Below are 24,000 nucleotides of genomic sequence, written 5' to 3' on the forward strand. Positions count from 1 at the left end.
TCAAGACGGTGGCAATCAATATGACAATAAAAGGAAATTGGGGTCTTCCATCCACAAAAGCAAGAGACCTTTTACTCTTATGTCTTTGCACAGTATCTTCACAGACTATTGCGAAGTTAGAATTTCCTTTAACGAAACCAATTGATTGAAATTAAAGATTGACGACACAAAAAAAATACCGTGTACATAATTTTTCCTTGAGATTGATTGAGAAAGTAAGTGAAATACGGGAATAATGTTGTCTGTTTAGACAATTACTAGTTTAAGAGAATTAAGTGATTTCTATGAAAGAGTGAAGATTTAGAAAGTGGAGGGAGACTTGCAACATCTTGTGTTCCTTTATTCAATTTTTATAATATCAACGACTAGCAACTTTTTAAATTCGTCTACTTGTATTGACTTACTAAATAATCGAAATAATGCATTACATTAAGAGTATGTCAAATATGTAATATATGCAGCTTACAAGACATACCGAATTTGCAAGCAAATCTAATTATTATTATTATCATTATTACTATCCAAGCTACAACCCTAGTTGGAAAAACAAGATGCTATAAGCCCAGGGGCTCCAAAAGGGAAAAATAGCCCAGTGAGGAAAGGAAATAAGGATATAAATAAAGAGAACAAATTAACAATAAATCATTCTAAAATAAGTAACAACGTCAAATGAATGAAGTAATTCTTGATTGTTTAATAAAACAAAATAAAGCAAAGGACCAACAAAAATTCAGAGAAGAGGAGACATGAAAATATATATAAACAATCTAAGCAATAAAGCAAAGATATTGGAAAAGGAAAAAATCATGATGCACAACAAAAGCAATAAATCCATTACAAACTTCAACTCTCTTCAGAAAACATTCTAAACGTTCCCCAAAAACCATTAACATCACCAAAATAATCCAATCAAGATTTTTTTTTTTTTTTTTTTTTTTTTTGCAAGCACCCTGTTGCTATTGAGGGAAAAAAGGAAGTCACCGCCTCCGTTCGTCGAAAATAAAAGTTAATACACAATTCCCCACTTTCCGTCGTTATTTCCTCCAATGCCACTTGACATGGCTTAGATCCTGTGCCGTTTCAAATGGCAAACCATAAAGAAATAAGGACGCTTGAACTTTTTTCTCCTTACTTTTCTCTTCAGTGCATGAAATTATTTAGTATAAAAAAAAAAAAAACTCGATCAACGTCTGATGCGTATAAGCTCGTATGGGCATTCAAACTAATTATAATACTAAATCCTTATATCAACATTATCTCCATCTCAAATATCATTCTTCATTTGTAACGTGTATCACAGCAAACCAAATACATTGTTAGAAAAATAAGCTGTTTTAAATTTACATAACCACCAAACACTTTCTCCCTAAATTTTACAAACCAACTTTTAAGACGAATCTTCCAAGGAAAAACGTCAAATTAAAGGATTGAAGTGAGGAAATTTTTTTCTTTTTTTTTCTTTTTTTTATTTATTTATTTTTTTTTAACCTTATAGACGCTAAAACTACTGTAAATCACGCCACCTTTCAGAAAAAAAACAATTTTTCCCCCCCAAAAAATATAACCTTGACAATTTCCTGTATATTTTACTCCAGCCAATACACTAAGCGACATAAATCATGTCAATTTCGTAGTCTTGCCTATAGTCTACAAATCACCGTCTAGTTTTCTAATTGAGTTCTTTATAGCAAACCCAAAAATCTGAAAGTACTCGAAAAAAAAAAAAAAAATTCTTGACCTTTAAATGCGTGAGACGTTTAAAAATTTTCTCAAAATAAAACGTAAGCAAAGAAATTATTCAGTTGATATATAAATAAACGATGTAACAGCTATTTCACTATAATGAAAGCTCTGATGGCCTCTAGGTTAATTAAACATGTTAATTTACTACAGGGAAAAATTATTTTAAGGTTGAATCTGCTTACTTGGAAAATATACCACCTCTGTTTCGAACATCATTCATCAACTGTAATTTCTAAATACCGAAACACGTGTTTCTGAAACAATGAATAAAACAAAACCAAAATGTTGCCTATTACAAAACGATGTATAATCACCTTACCAAAATTACTAACTATACTTTGGTAAAGTACAGTTGGAGACAAAAATTCCTGACACACCTCACCCTTATAGTTCATGCATCCAACCCACACATCTATAACCACTCCCTACACTAGCTGTTTAGTTACTCGCTGCACAGTAATGGTGTGGCCGGGTGCAATTCCACAGAGCGGGGTGTGCCAAGAATTCATGCGTCCAACTGTACAAAGATTTCAGCAAAAATTATAGTTTTCTTTGTTGTTTTACAAAGATTATAACGTCTGTCTTCGTCATTATTCATTAGTTGTATCCTCTCTCTCTCTCTCTCTCTCTCTCTCTCTCTCTCTCTATATATATATATATATCGTGCTTATGGTTAATGTTTTAATAAATTAGATTTTTAAATGATCATCGTCTTGGGATCAGTAAGCGGTCTCTCTCTCTCTCTCTCTCTCTCTCTCTCTCATGGTTAATGTTCTAATAAATAATTGAATTTTAAATAGATCATCGTCTTGGGATCAGTAAACGACCCCTCTCTCTCTCTCTCTCTCTCTCTCTCTCTCTCTCTCGTAGTTAATGTTCTAATAAATAATTATATTTATAAATGATCATTGTTTTGGGATCAGTAAGCGGTCCCCTCTCTCTCTCTCTCTCTCTCTCTCTCTCTCTCTCTCATAATTAATGTTCTAATAAATAATTGAATTTTAAAACGATCATCGTCTTGGGATCAGTAAACGACCCCTCTCTCTCTCTCTCTCTCTCTCTCTCTCTCTCTCTCTCTCTCTCTCATACGCTATCTGCTTGGTGGATTAATTAACTGCTACACAAGCCTTGAGGGCAGCCACCCCAACCTAATCACAACTTGGGGGGGGGGGGGAAGACTTCCTTGGCTTCAGTTCCTGTATTTAATTAAAACGCCATGTTTCTGCGCGTCATTCATACATCTCAAAAGACGAACGCCACAGCTTTAAGAATCTCTCCCCGTTCGAAGTAATCGGAAGAGACTAACAATTGTGAATTGCTGATTACGTCTCGTTCGCTGGTATTCTCTTTGGTTTATGTCCGACGAAGTTATTTGAAAACCCAAGGCAGAATTTTGAAAAGGGAAGGTGCGGCTGGAGGTTCCATTACTTTTTTTTTCTGTGATGTGAGATTAATTATCGTTCATTACACTGTTTTGATGATAAGTTCAAGAGAAAATTTATATCGTAGACTCAATTTTCTTATTAATATCAACGTCCTTCATTAATTATCTTACAATTAATTATCCTCAATTAAATATTACAAAATATCTTGTACAACTATCATCCTCGTTTCCTCATATAATTAACTAATGCAACTAGCACATTTAGCTGTTTAAATAATAATAATAATAATAATAATAATAATAATAATAATAATAATAATAATAATAATAATCACCCTCTCTGATCTTTCTTCCCATCAGCCTAAAGTTCATAGGTCATGATCATAAAAGTGTAATAACTTAATAATAATAATAACAAAAAACATTGCATGTAAACGTAATATTTTTCTGTCGATCTCCGAGATAGGTTCGTCAAAGACCTAATAATTGATAATTTACAAAGTCTTAAAAGAGATTTGTAAAATGTTGAAATGCTTATTGCTTATTCAAAACATATAAACTTTTCTATCAAAAATACTTCATGTTTCATCACTTCTTGTCCTTGGTTGAATATAACATGTGTCATATCGATACGATCTTATACGGTATTAACTTTGCCACTAATATTGATTAATTACGAAAAAAAAATATTGATTAATTACGAAAAAAATAAGTCATACTAACTACTTAAATAATATGTATCATCCCCTTTCACCACGATTCTTATAAGCACTATTTAATAATTAATTGCGGGGGGGGGGGGGGGGGGGGGGGGGGGGGGGGCATTTAATACAGAAAATTTTTATTACTCTAGATTATACTACTTTAAGTTAAAAATAGTTTAATAGTAAGAAAATAATCCTCGACAAAAACGAAATCTATACAAAACTTTAGATTCACTCTTGCCTCACAGATGAAGAGTACGCTACCTAATCCTAATTAGTCTAAAAACCCTTAATTAATGGGCCCTATTAAAATCTAAAGACCAGATTTCCTGAAAGGTCTGAAAATGAACGGTAATCCACCTAAATTTTGAAAGAGGAGAAAAATATTCTCTCTCTCTCTCTCTCTCTCTCTCTCTCTCTCTCTCTCTCTCTCTCTCTCTCTCAAACGAGAAGACTAGTTTATAAAGGAACGTTGAGAGAAAGTTTCCTTAAAAATAGAAACTCTCTCAGGGTAAAATCCCTCCAGAGGACAAAATCTTCCTGGAACAATATCCCGCATAGGACAAAATTATCCTTAGAGAATATCCGCAATGATTTCTCCCTGTAAGAATAGAAAGGCAAATAGTAATAGAAGAAACTAATAATCATAGCATCAGCATTATTGTTTAAGATAAAATAAGCAGTTACAGCAGTAATCTTATTGTTTTCCTGTAAGAAAGTTCTGCTGTTTGTCATGAATTGAGTGATTTTCACTTGTTCTTAGTATCTTACTAAAACACCTATACAGTACAACGCTAACTTGTTTTTCTAACTACTCCGTATTTTTTTCCATTTACATGGTTCTATTTCACTTATAAAACGTTATTTAAAACTCCCTTCACTTCCTTCCATAGATAATGAAGTTTGTGAAGAATAAAAAATGAAAGGTAAAACTGCCACGTGAAGGATACATTCACGCCAAGCAAAAAGGAATTGTCAAATGGTGTAGTAGAATACGAATGTGAGAGAAGGAGATCTTAAGTATGATGTAAAGCAGCAGTTAAAAGTGCGGGGAGGTGAGACTACCAACGCCCATAGCCACTAAATACCCTGAAATATGACGCTGCAAAGCTATTTATAAAGTTAAGAAACTCGCAACAAAAACAAAAGAGACTACACAGCAAATGATGGCGGAAACTTGTGCATCTACATTGGACTAAGTAGCTATAACAATATTTTCTATCCATATCATTCGAAGAGGTACAGAAGAAACGGGACTACACTATTTGGCGTCCCATCAACTAGTTTAAACTGAAAACTGTTAAAACTCAGCTATAGTCTTATTTTTTTTTGGGGGGGGGAGGGCAAGATTTAACGTTTAATGGCACGAGGATTTTAGTATTTGAAACGATTAAATGTATAACATTTTCAAGAAATTCTCATTTGTGTTTGGCCGGAACATATAAAGAATAGTTCCTTAAATTTCTAACCAGCTTTATACGATTCATTGCATAGTAGATCATCATCGCACTATACCCTAGGTCTATGCACTGTTACCACAGAAGACTGAAATAACTTATAATAAACTTTATACAAGAAGTAATGAATTTGACAAATTGCTTTCCAGCGAGTGCAATGGTCAATTTTGAAAGAGCAATAGCGAATACTTTTACAATGCACTTTCCTGAAACTGAGGTTAAATGTTGCTTCTTTCATTTGTCAAAACACTTGAAGAAAAATACAAGAAATTGGGTTTCAAAAACAACCCTGAATTTTCTCTAAAATAGAAAAGACAGCCGTCCCTGCCTTAATTCCTCTTGAATATGATCCGGCGGCGTTTGAAAAGCTCTATGATATTATGCCGAAAGCAGGTTTGTCAGTTTCAAGATTATTAAATTGGCAGACCATGTCGACCCAGAACCCGAGAACTCTCAATTGACACATCTCTTTGGAATATGCAACAAAAACCAATGAACTTCATACGAATAAATCTGAAGGCTGACATCGTGGGCTTGCATAATTTGCCTGTTATTCCAATCCAGTCGCCTGGATGTTTAGTTTATAAGTCTTCTGGATCGAGACATCAACATTCAAAAAGTTCAAATGACTCCGATTACTGCTAGTATCGCTATTGACATATAGGGATGAAAACGAATCACTTATTCTATGAACTGTGCAAAAATACCAAGAAACAAAAATAATTCTTGGAGGCATTGCATTAGACCTAGGGCTTCAAACAAATGTTTGGGATTTCCTGTTTTCTTTTCAGTAATATTTTATAATTTTTCTATAATTTCACTTGCCTAATCGACCTCACGAATAAGGAAATAAAAAAAATATATATTATAAATACACAACTGAATAAAACACAAGATGTTTATAATATAAAGTGAAAAATGCATTAAAAAGCAATAAAACGAAAAAAAAAAAACAAGAAAAATTAGAGCATAAGGTAAAGAAAAAACAAAACGTAAAATATGCAAATACAATTAAAATGAGCAATATATATACTATTACTAATCCGGACAGCGTTTGGAGTGCTTTGTAATAAGGGCACAGAACTTGCAGAAAGATGACCCACTGGGACAGCAGCTTTTAAAAACATTCGCTGCAAGTATGAACTTTTGAAGTTTCACAGATTCAACTATCCGATTAGGGAGATCATTCCACAACTTGGTCACAGCAGGAATAAAACTTCTAGAATACTTTGTAGTATTGAGTCCAGTGGTGTAGCAGAGAGAGAGAGAGAGAGAGAGAGAGAGAGAGAGAGAGAGACTAATTATTATTATCATTATTATTAAAATTAGTGTTATTAATATTATAATTATGCTGACTCAAACTGCTGTAGGTCCTTGTTGGGGTGGAGAGAAAAATCATATAACAGACATGAGTGATCAGTTATCGACCTAAACATAATCCATCACATTCAAATCGAATGTTGGAATCGTCTTTACAGGGAAAAGCCATCCTAAAGACATCATCTATTTCTCCCTGTGTGCAGTATTCCAGTAAGTTTGATAAGAGTTACGGAGGGTCAGCAGATTTTTTTTTTTCATAATTTACAAAAGTAAAACAAAACCATGACCAGATTTTTTACTTTAATAAAAATAAACAAAACCATGACCAGATTTTTAACTATAATGAAAATAAACAAAACCATGACCAGAATTTTAATTTTAATAAAAATGAATTAAACCATGACCAGATTTTTAACTTTAATAAAAATAAAAGAATAATCTCCACTCTTTACGGAAAACAAAAGCACTAGAGCCACCTTCCTTTAGAAACAGTTAATCAAATCCTCCCCTCGCTTCCATTTGATCTTTATATGAACAGGCTCGAGATCCCCCTTCTCCTGGCCGCCTAAAAATGGAGTTGCAAACTGTATAAGCTTTTTTTTCTAAAGGGGGGAGGGGAAATAAACAGTATCCTATCCCCCTTTAAGGAAAATAACGATTTGCTCATTCTTTTTCAGGACGCAACGATTTTACAATATGACTGGTTGAGATTGTGAAAATTTGCTTTGGTTTCAGCAACATGAAACACATACAGTATTTGTAAAATGAATACGTTGATTCAGAAAAAAAAAATCCTATTATGAGAATCGAAAAATAAAAATTCGACCCCAAGGGAATATAAACACATTAAAATAAAGAAAAAATAATACATTATCATCAAATGAACAAAAAATAAAAACAATATAAACCAAAATAAATTTATTAACGACAATTACCACTATAAAAATCTAATCAATAATCAAAGAAACAAGACACCTAAAATATCAACGGGCCATCAACACAATTACAGTAACTGAAATTGAAATAAAAATAGTAACAAAACAAAGAATTTGAAAAAAGTTAATTTTGTAAGAATTGAGTATTCTTTTATTGGTCCTCACTATCTTAAATTGATAATTAATTACCTAACCCCCAAAAAACCACTAGTTTTAAGGAATGCCATTAATACAGTTCATAATATTCATGTAAGATTTGAAAATGACAATGGCAGTAACAAGTTAAACCAAATAAATGTCAAAATCCATATTACTACTTATAAATGAAAGGTTGTTTATCAGGGGAAAAAAATGTCATGAACAACATAGTCTGAGCGTAAAAGGAAAAAATTGTTTTGATTAATTACACAAGTTTTCATTTGATTTGAAATCTCAACAACTCTGTTGAACAAAAATCAATACCAGGTTGGAAGCAAAGATGAATTTCGCTATCCACACGACCATCGAATTATTCATTAAATGGAGACGGATAAGAGCAAACAATAACCTTCATTGAACCCATTTTTTTCTCATTTTTAGATTAAAATATAAAATATTTCCTTAAAATAATTATTCGCAGTACTGATCAGAACTTCAAATACGCAACCATTAAAGATTGATTTAAACAAAAAAGTGCTATACGGAACTTTCTCAATATATATATATATATATATATGTGTGTGTGTGTGTGTGTGTGTGTGTATATATATATATATATATATATTATACAAAAAAACCGATCTAGTACGTATATCATGGTAGACCATACCTATGCATTTGTCCTCAAGGTTAGGAGTTAAATATAATTTCATAAATATAGCAAATTACATTAAATTCTCGGAAACAAGTACCACATAAAAGTGAAAATCTGACGACATAAAATTAAGCTGTTATTAATTAGGTATAAGAACGCATGTCAAAGGATAATACCACATGCTTAATGTGTCTCTTCCAGGGAAGAAATTACGCTAAATTTGCAAATCTTACTATCGTTCTGTTAGCATCATTTCGCCGTATGATTTCGATTGCCAAAATGTATAATAAAAAGAAAAAAGGCTAAAGGTTAAATACAATTATCAATCCCTTTTAGCACTTCTTGTAATAACGAATTTAAAAAAAAAAAAAAAAAAAAAAAACGATTTGTTTCCATCTCAATGTCGCTTTTGACCTAGTGATATTTATATGACAAGTGACAACAATCTAATACATACTGAAAATTCCGCATCTGGAACTGAACACTGAAAAATCTGACGACGTTTTATCACCAGTAATTATTTATAAAGATTAGAGTGCAATGCCAAGATTTTTCAACTCTTTCAATAAGTTTGGACTGAAAATAATAAGAACCAAGTAATCTCACAGACCCAGGCCTACATGGCTGAGGACTATGAAGCGTGAAGTAAGAGATGATGAATGAAAAAATATCCAATTAAAAGCTCAAGATAGAGAGGACTGGTGAAATCTAACCGAGGTCCTTTGCGTCTAAAGGCGTAGGAGATGATGATAATGAATCTCCCTGATTTTTTTTTAACATATATAAATATATTAAACATTCAATAATTTCTAATATTTTGCTTTACATGAGTATTATAATCCACAAGCATTTAATATGAAACTTTTATTTATAGCTTTACCGTTCGCAACATTACTTCTAATTAAGTCCACGTGTGTTAACATTTATCCAGTGCATACATTTTGCTTAGCACGTATACATGAATGACTCAAATTGCACAAGTTTCATTCCCCAACAATATTGTCATATCCTGTTCATAAGGTAAATTATAGTGGGAGATATGAATTATGTTTCTATTTATTCTTGACGAAATGTTATATGTATAAATATGAATATAAATATATATACAGTATATAAACATATATATATATATATATATATATAATTATATGAGAGAGAGAGAGAGAGAGAGAGAGAGAGAGAGAGAGAACGTTCATATTTTCATATATTGTAATCTTAATGTTCCTGAATATTTCATAAGATTATATATTGATTTCGGCTAAATTCACGAGGATAATTACATTCAGAAAGAAATACGAGGATCTCGTCTTTCCTCTCCATTCGAACCCAGCTGCAGAAGCTTCGGTTTAATTGATTCGTTAGTTTGCAACATATTTCACAATCCCGCATACGAATTTCAAGGAAATGTTTTGGAGGAAGTGAGCTATTGTCTCAGCTATATAGTTACAGTGTAAAATATCGGAAATTATCAGGCGCAGTATACCTAATATATATATATATATATATATATACATATATATATATATATATATATACACACACATATATATATATATATATATATAAAACTCATCGCCTAGAAGGCAGAACAGAGAAGAAATTCTAACTGTTCATGAATCGCCTCTTTAATCTAACCAAGAAAAAATGGGTACATTTAGGTGATATCTTTGAAGACTATGCCAATTGCATATGGTATAAATGAACTATATGATGCCAGTAAGTCCGTAGAAATAAAACAATCTTTCATCGTCATCATCATCTCCTCCTACGCCTATTAACGCAAAGGACCTCAAAGAGGATTCGTTATTATTATTATTATTATTATCAAATGCTAAGCTACAACCCTAGTTGGAAAAGCAGGATGCTAATAGCCCAGGGGCCACAACAGGGAAAATAGCCCAGTGAGGAAATGAAACAAGGAAACATAAAATATTTTAAGAACAGTAACAACAATAAAATAAATATTTACCATATAAACTATAAAAACTTTAACAAAACAAGAGGAAAAGAAATCAGATAGAATAGTGTGCCCGAGTGTACCCTTAAGCAAGGGAACTCTAACCCAAGACAGTGGAAGACAATGGTACAAAGGCTATGGCACTACCCAAGACTTGAGAACAACGGTTTGATTTTGGAGTGTCCTTCTCCTAGAAGAGCTGCTTACCATAACTAAAGAGTCTCTTCTCCCCTTCCCAAGAGGAAAGTAGCCACTGAACAATTACAGTGCAGTAGTTAACCCCTTGGGTGAAGAAGAATTGGTTGGTAATCTCAGTGTTGTCAGGTGTATGAGGACAGAGGAGAATCTGTAAAGAATAGGTCAGACTATTCTGTGTTAGTGTAGGCAAAGGGAAAGAACCGTAACTAGAGAGAAGGATCCAATGTAGTACTGTCTGGCCAGTTAAAGGACCCCATAACACTTTAGCGGTAGTATCTCAACGTTGGTTAGATTCATCAAAGAATAGCCAGATCCTTGCGATGCGCAGTGCCTATCTAACTAAGGCGAGTAACCCCTGCCGGACCATATTAATTTTAGTAAGATCATCCGCCAGGCATCAGGAGTAGAAGCCGAAGAGACAACTTGACTCTAACCTTAAAACAAAATTCGTCACCCGTGACTTCATCGAGATTTAGGGGGGCATTTCCTCTACACCCAAAGTTCTCGTTACTCCACCTAGTTGCTCATCCGTTTATATAACCGTTGCCAAACATGGAGTGCTAAGATACACCATCTAGCTGATCGAAATTAAGACGATAAAATTTTTTAGGAACATGTAATAAAACTTTATAAAATTCGTCAACGCCAAAGCGGTCTAACCTTGATGCTTTAAAACGACTATTGTAAGTATTAAAAACATACTCAAGATTCAATATAAACTTACGAATGTTTCAAAATGTGAAATACCATTTAAAAAAAAGAAAAAAGTTGAATAACTTGGAAACAAAGGAAATAGTTAAATAATATGAAGTGATCAATGAAATTAAAAAAAACAAAAAAAACGAATTCTCTAAAACTAGTACAAAAATGGTTCAGTAACAATCAAGACTTTAAAAAAAAATAATGGATCGTTATCAGACTTTTCACTGTCATTCACATTCAAACACATATAAACAAAAACGTAAGAAAGAGTCGCTGTTCTTTCCATGTGCCAAGTAATAAAGTAACATTATGCAGGAAGCACTTGTGGAAGTAAAACTTAACGGAAGGGTAACAATTTCTGGTCACTCTCGGCAAAAGGGAAAATATATCCATACATGCATATACTGTATAACATGTGTAAATACTCAGCGCCAATTAAAGCACAAAAAATGTGTTGATTGGTAGTCCTTTCATATCAAATAAATACTTCTGACAAATGTAACAGATTTTCATCAATCGATGAAGTCAATTAGTAAACTACTATAGTAATTGGAATTGTACACAAGGAAAGAAAACTACTCGCACAAAAATAGCTGTGGGTAAATAATTATTATGCAGTCAAAACATCAGAAACCATTTAGATCATCTAAAATACTTCCTGACTCACCATTCTTGATTCACCCAAAAATCATAGATGATCAATTACATGATAAAAATAAGACGGTTCAAGATGGGCGTATCCATAAGAAAAGGCACGAAAACATTCTATTTAGAAAAGTAACAGCGTTGGAGACATTGAAAGTTTAAAAAGATGAAATAGACTAACCCAGAGATGAATAAAAGCCTCATTCCTGACACCGAACCTTTTCCCATAATAGCAACAGGTAAGATTGGGCGGTTTCTTTCCCTCGTTATTTAAGGCCTCTTGCAATAGCAACAAGTAAGGGTGTAACACTTATCTCTAGACGTGCAAGCTTTTTTACAAGAGGAATTAATAATCATTATTATTATTATTATTATTATTATTATTATTATTATTATTATTATTATTATTATTATTATTATTATTATTAACACAAATAATTATTATTATCATCATTGATTATCTACTGTCTTCAATGTGAAAATTATATTAGCAAAATTCTACTTTTCATATCTTCCTGTCAACTTTATCATAAATCGAAAACTGACAGAATTTAGGAACTGAACAGATGGTATCCGTGCTGCAACCTGAGAAATGCCTTTCACGATGGAAGAATAATATTGCCTAGAGGTTATCACCTGAATATTAAAAAAGTGCCAGCCTCTTGAGCTGCACTGAATGTAAATGAACTTGACACCGAAAACAGCTTTAGGCCAGATTGGTACATGGTCCTTCAGAAACATGTTTCGGGAAAAGTGTTGTGAAGCCAACCTCCATCTGAATTTTAATGGGATATATATTACGAACAAACACATTCATACATACATACACACAGAATGATAAATGTTAGTATTTGATCTTTCTTTCAAATATTTTCGTCTTATACTCTTTCCAACGCAGCTAACACCGTCAACATTAAACTGAAGAAACTAAGTAAGCGATTTAATGTTAGGTCAGCAAAAGGAAAAGAACCTGATTACAACGTTCAAGGGCCCTTAGAATCCAGGTTAATGATGCATACATAATATCTCTTAACTCTTCTAGGATCGTGATAGAGAGAGAGAGAGAGAGAGAGAGAGAGAGAGAGAGAGAGAGAGAGAGAGTAACTTAAATTTGTACCATAGGAATCGAAAGGAATCCCTAAGAGAAAATATATTACCAAAACACAGATGACAAGGATTTCTCTTTTTATTCTGGTTATAAAGAAATAATGTATTATGCAAAGAAAGAAAGAAAGAAAGCAAAGATTCCCTTGGCCTACATTCCAACGTTGCAAATGATATGAAAAATAAATCTTCATCTCTAAGCTTCCGGCCCGGAAGATAAGAACCTCATTAGTTCATGGGGTCGACACGAATTTCAAAACTCATAAGAGAGAGAGAGAGAGAGAGAGAGAGAGAGAGAGAGAGAGAGAGAATAATTTACTTGTAAAAAGGCAACTGGTTTCTCACTGAAATGGCCACTAATTGACTTATATTTTATTGAATTTGAACACTTGCAAGGGAATGAATATATACGGTAATTAATTTTCTCCCAAATGATTACATTTCCCCCTTAATATTCACCACTTTTCCCGTAGAATTAATCATATATAATGTCTGATATGTAAATTAATTTACCTCAATATAAATTAACGTCTAGTTAAATACCGCCCCAGTAGGAATTTTCACTTAAGTATCAAACAAACTTCTTTCTAGTTTTTAATTAATAAAAGTTAAAATAATAAAATAACTGGCTTAATGCATAACCCATTATAGAGACCCAAACATGAGAGATTACTTCTAGAGGTTCAAGCAGTTTTGCAATTGCTTTACAAAATCCGTGCATTATTCCAGTTAGCTTAGTCCTCAAAAAAAAAAAAAAAAAAAAAAAAAAAAAAAAAAGTCCCTTTCATAAAAAAATCTTCCGTGCGATTAGAGCTTTATTTTACAGGTCTTTCATTAAAAAACAATTACACGTATTTGTTAAGATTTGAAGAAATATCGAACTTTTATAACTTACGTTGCGTGTGGTTACAACTTTCACAAATAGTTCCACAATTTTATTCTATCAAAAAGCCGTTTTACACCGAACCCCGATAACTAATCCTCTCATAATAACTCATGAATGCTAATAAACAAGCTGTAAAACAAACATCCATGCCCCATACCAGATAGAACTGGGGTCACATATAAATTGAAAGACGGACAAAATGTTCCCAGATGAACAGAGACCCAAAAGAGAATAGCAACCCTTCTGTGATTTTATTCATATTTGATAAAGAAAAATCTAATGAAAAGCGACAGCTAATGTCAGTATATTTACTACAGCCACTGCCAACTGAGGTATCCTATACTTTCTCACCCTATACTTGCCCATAGGAAATGGACAACTGTCATAGTATATTACCTCTTTTTCATATATAATCAATCACTATTAACATTCCATGAATATTTTAGGTTATTTGTAATTTCATATGAGTAATACTATTTTCTTGTTCATCGTTTCCCAACAAGTTATGTTCCTTTCTCGACTTCTATTGTCCCGATTTTTTGGGTACAAAATGATATTGGACAAAATTAAAACGGTTCTATGCAGAAATTATTCATTTAAAGAAAAGACATTATATATACAGTATATGCCTACATAATTATACGATATATATATATATATATATATATTATATACATATATATATATATACATATACATATACAAATACAAAGATACACAAACACACACACACACACACACACATATATATATATATATATATATATAGTAAACTACAGTACCAAGAAAGTTCCAAGCCTCAAGTCACCAGGCCCTTTAGGACAGAAATTTTTGTTCTAAACAAATTTGCCAGAGTTCCTTTTCATAAAAAAAGAAGAAACTACTGCCGTGATCAAGGATTTACGCGTCTATTTTTCAACTGGACAGAAATCCAGATAAAAAAAAATACGGTTACTACTTTTAATGAACGCATCAGATGTAGACGATAACCAGTATTCGCAAAAAATGTAATGAACGCAATGGTTTCTTTTCTGTATCTTGGTATAAAAAAGTCGAAATTTTGATACTTTGCTGATTTCTGATATTTACATGAATATTTATTAGCTAATTAGAATAATTTACAATATCTTTTCAGTACCTCAGAATCATTAAAAATTAACCTTAAGTGGAAGAATTAAATGATATTATCATTATTATTATTCTTATCATTATTACTTGCTACGCTACAATCCAAGTTGGAAAAGCAGGATGCTATAAGCCCAGGGGCTCCAACAGGGAAAATAGCACAGTGAGAAAAGGAAACAAGAAAATTTAAATATTTTTAGAACAGTAACATTAAAATATTTCACATATAAATTATAAAAAAAAAACTTTAACAAACAAGAAGAGAAATAAGATAGAATAGTACGCCTGAGTGCACCCTCAAGCAAGAGAACTCTAACCCAAGACAATGGAAGACCATGGTACAGAGGCTATGGCACTACACGAATAGAGAACAAAAGTTTGATTTTGGGGTATCCTTCACATAGAAGAGCTGCTTTAAATAGCCCAAAGAGTCTCTTCCACCAATACCAAGAGGAAAGTGGCCACTGAACAGTTCAGTGTTTAACCCCCCCGAGAGGAGAGGAATTGTTTGGTAATCTCACTGTTGTTAAGTATATGAAGAGAGAGGAGAATATATAAAAAACAGCCAGACTATACGGTGTATGTGTAGACAAAAGGAAAATGAACCGCAACCAGATAGAAGCATCCAATGAAGTACTGTCTAGCCAGTCAAGGGATCCTATAACTCTCTAGCGGTATCTCAACGGGTGGCTGGTGCCCTTGCCAACCTACCATCTACTTCCAAATTAAAATTTTCTCTCATACTCAAACTTGACTTCTGAATACATCATGGCATATCTCTCTCTCTCTCTCTCTCTCTCTCTCTCTCTCTCTCTCTCTCTCTTCCAAACTTTACCTCCTCCCAACAACTTTAAGAGTAAGCGCAAATGAAACTCGAATCTGCAGGAAATACAAAACCTCGTCGTCAAAGGAAACAATCTCCGAAAGTTACCGATCCGATAAGGAAAACACAGTATTTCGTGAAGTGTAAGATTTCTCTCTCAGAGCAAAGCCTAAAAACTACCTTGCATAGTTCCACCAGTTCAAAATCCAGATCATAAATAATATTACAATCGATAACTGCCGTTATGTAGTTGATAATGATTTAAAGTAAATAAAGCAACAAGACACAAAAATAAAGACAAAGCCTTCTGCAGCTATATATTATATATATATATATATAGATGACATAATATTAAATACAAGGCCTTACACATTCAATAAAGAAATTCAAAAGAAGATGATAATAAACATTTAAAAAGTTAAATGAAACTCCTGCATTAAATGGAAAACATACAATACAGAAATATTATTATTTAAGCATCATAGTTTTATCAATAGCTATAACACTATAATGCCTCTATAATATTTCCGTGTCATATTTTTTCCATTTACAGCACGAGTTCCATTTAACCTTTACGTGTTTATTGTTATTTTCTATTACTTTACTTTACATTATTGAATGCGTAAGGACTTGTTACTTTGCGTATTTTAAATGATCTCCGTGGGGGATAAAGATACCGCTTTATGGATGGCTACAGTGGTATGACTGAAAGTGTTTTTAATATCCCACTCTTTCCCATAAGTTATGATAAGTTTCATAGGATGAATGATATGAGAATTTATATAAATAAAAATGCTAATATTTAATGTCAAAAAAAAAAAAAAAAAAAATACAGTAACTTGAAATCTTATCAAACGTACTACATATTAACACCAAGCTAATAACTAAAGACCAAACTTAAACAGTAGGCAAAGTATGATATAGAGGAAACAACAACAGTATTCTTACATAACTTCCAAGAAACCAAAGGAAACCAGACTCTAATATTGCGATTTTTTGCCAATTAAGCATTCAAGGTAATACTCCAGACCACAGTTTCTTCTGTAGTACATAGTAAAATAAAAAAAAAAATCATAAAACAAAATTAGGAAAAACCGGCTCTCTTCGATTTCACTTCTTTATATTTAAATCCATCCACCCGTTTCAAGTGTAAAATCAGTTAAGGTGAGAGGTGCAGAAAGACCTGAGTCAAAATATGTAAGTATGTATGTATGTGTGTATCTATGCATGCATGCATGCATGTATGTATGTATGTATGTATATATATATATATATATATATATAAATATATATATATATATTGTATATATACATATATATAGACATACATATACATATATATATATATATATATATACAGTAATATATATATATATATATATATATGTATGTATGTATACACACATACATACATATATATATATATATATACATATATATATATATATATATGCATATATATACATACATATATATATGTATACACACACACACACACATATATATATATATATTAAACATATATATAATTGTGCAATCTTGGGAAATACGTAAAAAATTATACAAGAGGAAAGCGGTTAAACCTCAAATCATAAGAAACAGTATTCAGATGGTGCAGAAAATTTCAGCTTTTAGAAATTGAAATTGATAACCATTTTGAATCCTACTCTATTCCACACCATGTGCTACAAAACTCTCTCTCTCTCTCTCTCCCTCTCTCTCTCTCTCTCTCTCTCTCTCTCTCTCTCTCTCTCTCATATTGAGACTCAGAACTGATGCAACTTTACTCGAAGTCAACTTCCTCTTGTTATACGAAGCTACATGCACCCTTACAACACACACACACACACACACATAAATATATATATATATATATACATATATATATATATATATTTGTGTGTGCGTATGTGTGTAATATACCATTTTGGATATGAATATGCATCACACAACACATGAACCTGAAGACCTGAATTATCATGCAGTGGAGAGAAGTGCACGTACGTGTCCAAAAGGTGAATGGTTTAAAACCATCTGGAAAACGAAATGAAAAAATCAATATTCAATGACATGTGATGCAAATACACAGATTTTTGGACATCACTAAATTCCAAATTCTCACCCGACAAATATATATATATATATATATATATAAACAGTTTATATATATATATATAAACAGATATATATATATATATATATATATATATGTAATATAATATATTATACAACAACAATAAATGCAGCCATTTCTAGTCAACTGCAGGACAAATGCCTCTTGGGTGTGACATTTTTATAATGACGTTGGTAACTGCGGATTGGTGATGGCGGGGGACTTTTTAGTCTGATCCCTCACAACTAACCAACGTAATATATATATATATATATATATGTAATAGTTAGAATAGTAATATTACATGTTTAAAACAAATGACGTAATATGTCATGTTGGTTGGAAGAGCTAACCGTGAGATTTGCTATAGTCATTCAAATTGTAAGCAGGATGTAAGATGCTGAGTTGCCATTCTTTCTTAATGTCAACACATTGTCTCTTCGTGTGAAAGTTTGTGACGTCACCGGATGCAGGTGTCTTCCGATTCCGTCACTTGGTTAAGTTAAAGCAAGCATACGATATTTGTGATATCGGTAATTTGTTCAGTTCATATCTAAACTTCACCAGAATTGGTCATGTGGACCAACACCGCTTCCTCCAGTGATGGAGATGTTTAACTCAGTTGTTTATTCACAATAAAACTTAAAAACCACTAAGATGTGTTCAGTAAACCATTTAAATACATCTGAAAACAACTCATACTCAAATGTGTGCTTAAGACAGTAGCACACCAATAAATGGTGGCAGCGATTAAACTCAAAGACAGCGATTAAACTCTAAGAATTAGAGAAATATCTTCAAGACTTCAAAATAAATAGCTGTAAAAACCAGAGATATATCTTCAAGACTTCAACATAAAAGCTGTAAAACCAGAGAATGATCTTCAAGACTTCAAAATAAAAGCTGTAATACCTGATAAAGATCTTCAAGAACTCAAAACTATCTACAAGAATCTACAATTTTGACTAAGTCCAACGGAAATGCTAACACCAACATATGTTAGTATACAAATTGAATCTTCAATCAACATCCTAGGAAACCCAAGGACTGGCGTTCAACAATTGCAAGACATATCCAGGAAGAACTACATTCAACAAGAAACTAGAACGAGACATCGCTAACAAAACATCAAGAGAGAGAGAGAGAGAGAGAGAGAGGACGTGTCGACTTCATATAAAGCTAAGTACAGAGATTTTGTATTCATTTCAGTTTGGGCAGTGAAGTGTAGTTATCACAAGTCGTTAGTCAATTATTACTGGGGTGAGTGAATTCCTAAACTTTGTTATAAGAAACTCCGAATTCTCATTTAGAATTTTTCTTTCTTTGTGCTAATTCCTTTTTCTTTCATAAACTCTTGGGGGGAAATGTATTGGGATTAGTAACATTGTTGGGGGAATTTTATTATACATATGCGTTTACGCAGTGGGCGTCTGTACTCATATAGATATTTTGATAGGATTGAAAGGGGTCGAAGAGATAGAAAAAAAAAAAAATACAGCAGTCATGGCTCCTCCTGTCAGCCCTACCCCTGGACCTAGTGGTGTAGGCCAGGCTAATCCTCCTCCAATTGTGACGCTTGTAAATGCCAGGTCAGCAATCCTTCCTTTTCAAGGCCGTGTCAACGGATTCTTGCCACAAAATGTGGAGTCATGGATTTCATCCGTTGATGCCCATTTAAATGCCAAACAAATCGTAGATCCTTTTGTACAATTACAAGAAGCTAAAAGTTTTATAGATTTTTCTAAGGGAGATGCGAGTGCGTATTTAAGAGGTGTTTCATTTCAGGAAGCAGTTACTTGGGATGATTTTCAAAGTTAGGTTACGCGCGATTTATGGGGGTGAGGAAGCTTTGGATGTAGTGTTAACGTTACGAAATACACTTAATCAAGCCACTATGAATCGGCTTAATGTTGTTGAGAGAGCAGCTCTCATAGCTGATAGGCTTAACGAATATCAGGACATTTTAGGTAATTCCACTTGGGTTACTAACGATAATATCTCCGTGAAAGATTTTTTACGATTAATGTATTTAACTTGCATGACACTTATGTTGCCTGAAGCTTTAGTGCGGTGCTTTGATAAGAAGTTAATGCCTGCAAGTACGGAATTGGATGTCTATAAACAGATAAAGAAACACATGTCCAAGTGTCCAGATCTCGATCCCGTGTTAACTCAAGTTTTTGCTAAGAATGAAACAAAACCACAAACAGTGAACGTAATTAACAATCCAGTAGCGGGGAGTGACGTGTTACAACTGCAAACGTCAAGGTCACATAAGCGCAGACTGTAGAACGAAATTTTGTTCAGTTCACAACACAGCATCACATTCTTATAGTCAATTCCACAGTCAGTTCCATATGGAAATAAAAAGAAAAATCCTCATTTTAACAATAAGAAGAAACAACAAAATGTCAATGCAGTTCAGAGTCCGAAACAAACAAACACTTCTTCAAATATCGCTGAGCCTGGGCCGTCAAACCAGACCTCGCAAATTCAGCCTAATTTTCAGAATGTGCAGAGCAAAGCAAATACCACATAGTTAACTCTAGAGGGGAAGAGAGTGATGTTGTGAGTCAAGGTCATTTATGTCAACATCAATAGTATTGAATAATCAATTTAATGTTTTATCAGATAATTGTGAGACAATAGATTTTTCCTATGAAACACACGGCCGAATTAAGTAAAACAGTGCATGCTCCCGTAGATTTGCAACGAATTCATACAATAATAAGCCAAAATGAGTTACGGCCAACCTTATATGCTGTAAATTTAGAACACAAATCCTTTACGTTATTTTTTGACTCTGGTAGTCCACGTAATATTATGGATTTGAAGACGCATCATTTGTTGTTTTCGAACTTTCCGATTGAAAAATCAGGAATCAGACTTTCAGGTATAGGAAATAATGAATTAAACGTCATAGGCATAACTCATGTTCAGTTCAGAGTCGGTAATCGCACGTTTGCCGATACATTTGTTGTTGTGAAAAACATTAATATGTATCCAGCTGTAATTATAGGATACCCATCTATGGGAAATCAAAACATTATCTTAGCTCCTGCAAAGCACGGCGTGTATATCAAAGGGAAATTCTATAAGTCTTCTAATACTTTAAAGTCAGTTTTGGATAAAAAGGAGACGACAAATGTAACCGTAACGTACGTTGAAGAACCAATAACTTGTCTCACTAATAAAGAAATAATATACGCGACCCAGCAGAATTCTCGTTCACCCGTAATATCATCTTGCACGCCAATATATCGAACCAAACATACCTTCGAATTTAATAGTGCAAATAAAGAAAACACTACCGGGATCTGAAATATTAATCCTTTCCGATACTTTGAAAACCAACGGATTGTCTGTCACACAAGCTATTTATACAGTAGGCTCACATCAGCAATGTAATATCGAAGTCTGTAGTCATTTAAATAACACTTTAGTAATTCACAAAAATCAACATATCTTGGATGTAGAAGTTTATAAACATCATCGTATTCTTACCGTTGCTGAAATCAATCACTCTCAATCAGTTGCGGATGAATCCCTTTTACGATCTATTAAAAATAAAATCAGTAAGGACATTCAAGACGAAGAAATTCAGCAGAAAATTTTTGAACTTTTAAATAAATATACAGATGTCTTTTCCACTACGGATGGATCCTTAGGAAAAACAGATGTGATCGAGCATCAAATAAGGTTAAAAGACAAACAGAAAATTATATATGTACCCTCGTACAGACTCCCTATGAAATTCCAGAATGAAATAAATGATGAAGTAGGTAAAATGTTAGAGGAAGGAGTCATTAGAAAATCAAATAGCCCTTATAATTTTCCTTTAATAGTTGTACCGAAAAAAGATCGAACATGGCGTATCTGCGTCGACTTTCGTCGTCTAAACGAGGAAACGATCCCTGATCGATTCCCAGTGCCATGTACTGACGATATTTTGTCTTTATTAGGTCAGAATAAATATTTTACCAGTTTGGACTTACTTAAAGGCTTTCACCAGATATCATTAGAAGAAGATAGTATCCCATACACAGCCTTCAGCACAGCCAGGGGGACATTATGAATTTTTACGGATGCCTTTTGGTTTACGTTGTGCTCCTATAACATTTACAAGAATGATTAACATAGTGTTTGGAGACTTGTTAGGGGATATATTGCATGCCTATATGGATGATCTTGTAATCTTTTCCAACACCTTAGAAGAACATCTACGTAAGTTAGAACTAGTACTACAGAGATTAAGACAACATAACTTAAGGGTAAAGATTAGTAAGTGTGAATTTTTCAAAACAGAATTAATATATTTGGGTTTCATGGTGTCAAGCCAAGGTCTTAAAGTAGTCCATGATAAGGTGTCGGCTATATGTAATTTTCCCATACCTACTAATGTCAAGGGAATACAGCAATTTCTGGGTTGTAGTGGATATTACAGGCGTTTTATACGCAACTATTCAATAATAGCCGCTCCTTTAACTGATCTTACGAAGAAGGGCGTAGATTTCATATGGTCTGAGCAACATCAACAGGCGTTTAATACTTTGAAAGATGAACTGTGTAGTTCTCCTATCTTAAAATTTCCTGACTTCGGTAAGGAATTCTTCATTGCAACAGACGCCTCAGACTTAGGAGTAGGAGGGATATTGCTTCAGCAATATGATAAACAGTTTTTTCCCGATAGCTTTCTATTCTCGAAAATTGAGAACTTCCGAAAGTAAGTATGCAGTAATAGACAAGGAAGGACTAGCTATTGTTAATTCGCTAGTGCATTTTAAGTTCATAATTTACGGTTATCCCGTTAAGGTTCTTACTGACCATAAACCACTAACAGAGTTCTTTAAAGGCTTCAATCACAGCCCTAAACGAACTCGGTGGCATTTAATCATTCAAGATTTTGGCGCAAGAATCGGGTATTTACCTGGGAAAGCAAATATCATTGCGGATGCATTATCACGCAACCCCGTGTCATCTTGTACGGAGTCTTTAGCTGAATTAATAGATATATCAACATCCATGCCTATTGTAAAAACAATATCTGAACAAGAAGATTTAGGCTGGAGTGCTGAATTGTTACAGACTGAGCAAAGAAAAGATCAGAAAATAGAAACAATTATAAATGCTTTGAAAGGCAATCATAAAGAAAAAGAATATATAAAGTATAAGCAGCAGAATTATGTAATCAAAGATAATATTCTGTGTAGGACTGTGACAAGGAAAACCCGCAATACACCACATGTAACTAACGACCAGGTAGTAGTACCAAACTCACTTGTTTCCACTGTCCTGAATTGGTTGCATTCAAATCCATTACATGGACACCCTGGGTTCTCATTAATGTCACAGAAAGCCAAATCATTGTTTTATTGGCATACAAAGCTTACAGATATAAAAAGACGCATAGCTAATTGTCGCACATGTCAGGAAAACAAAGGGCATACGAAAACACCTGTCAGCTTAGGAGCTTATCCTGTTCCCAATCAACCCTTTGAAAGAATACATTTAGATTTGTTAACAGGATTTTACGAGTCAGACAGAGGAAATAAGCACCTCTCAGTAATTATAGATGCTTTAACTCGATATACAGAACTAATAGCGCTTAAAACTAAAACTGCGATTGAATGCGCTAGGAAGTTTTACGAGTGTTACATTTGTAAACATGGAATTCCACACATGATAATCTCAGACTCGGGTGGTGAATTTAATAATCACTTTCTTACCTCATTGTGTGAATTCCTCAACATAAAGAAGGTTAATACCATGATATATCACCCAGAGTCGAATGGGCTAGTGGAAAGAGCAAATAGGAAGATATTAAATATATTAAGGGTAACACTAGGGGGATCAGACCCCAACTGGGATATTGCAATACCGGCGGCACTGAGTACTCTGAATCATTCATATCATATATCAATTAAAATGTCACCGCATGAAGCATTGTATGGTACCCCAGTTAGAACACCTTTCCATGTATTAACGCCTACAACTAATCTATCAAATCCTTTAAAAGAATGTATAAATGCAAGTATAAGTCGATATGATATCCTTCGAAAGAATTTAGAAGAATCACAAATCATAATGAAAAGGAATCATGATAAAATAGCG

This window comes from Palaemon carinicauda, chromosome 11, assembly GCF_036898095.1.
Source record: "Palaemon carinicauda isolate YSFRI2023 chromosome 11, ASM3689809v2, whole genome shotgun sequence".
In the NCBI taxonomy this organism is placed as follows: Eukaryota; Metazoa; Arthropoda; class Malacostraca; order Decapoda; family Palaemonidae; genus Palaemon; species Palaemon carinicauda.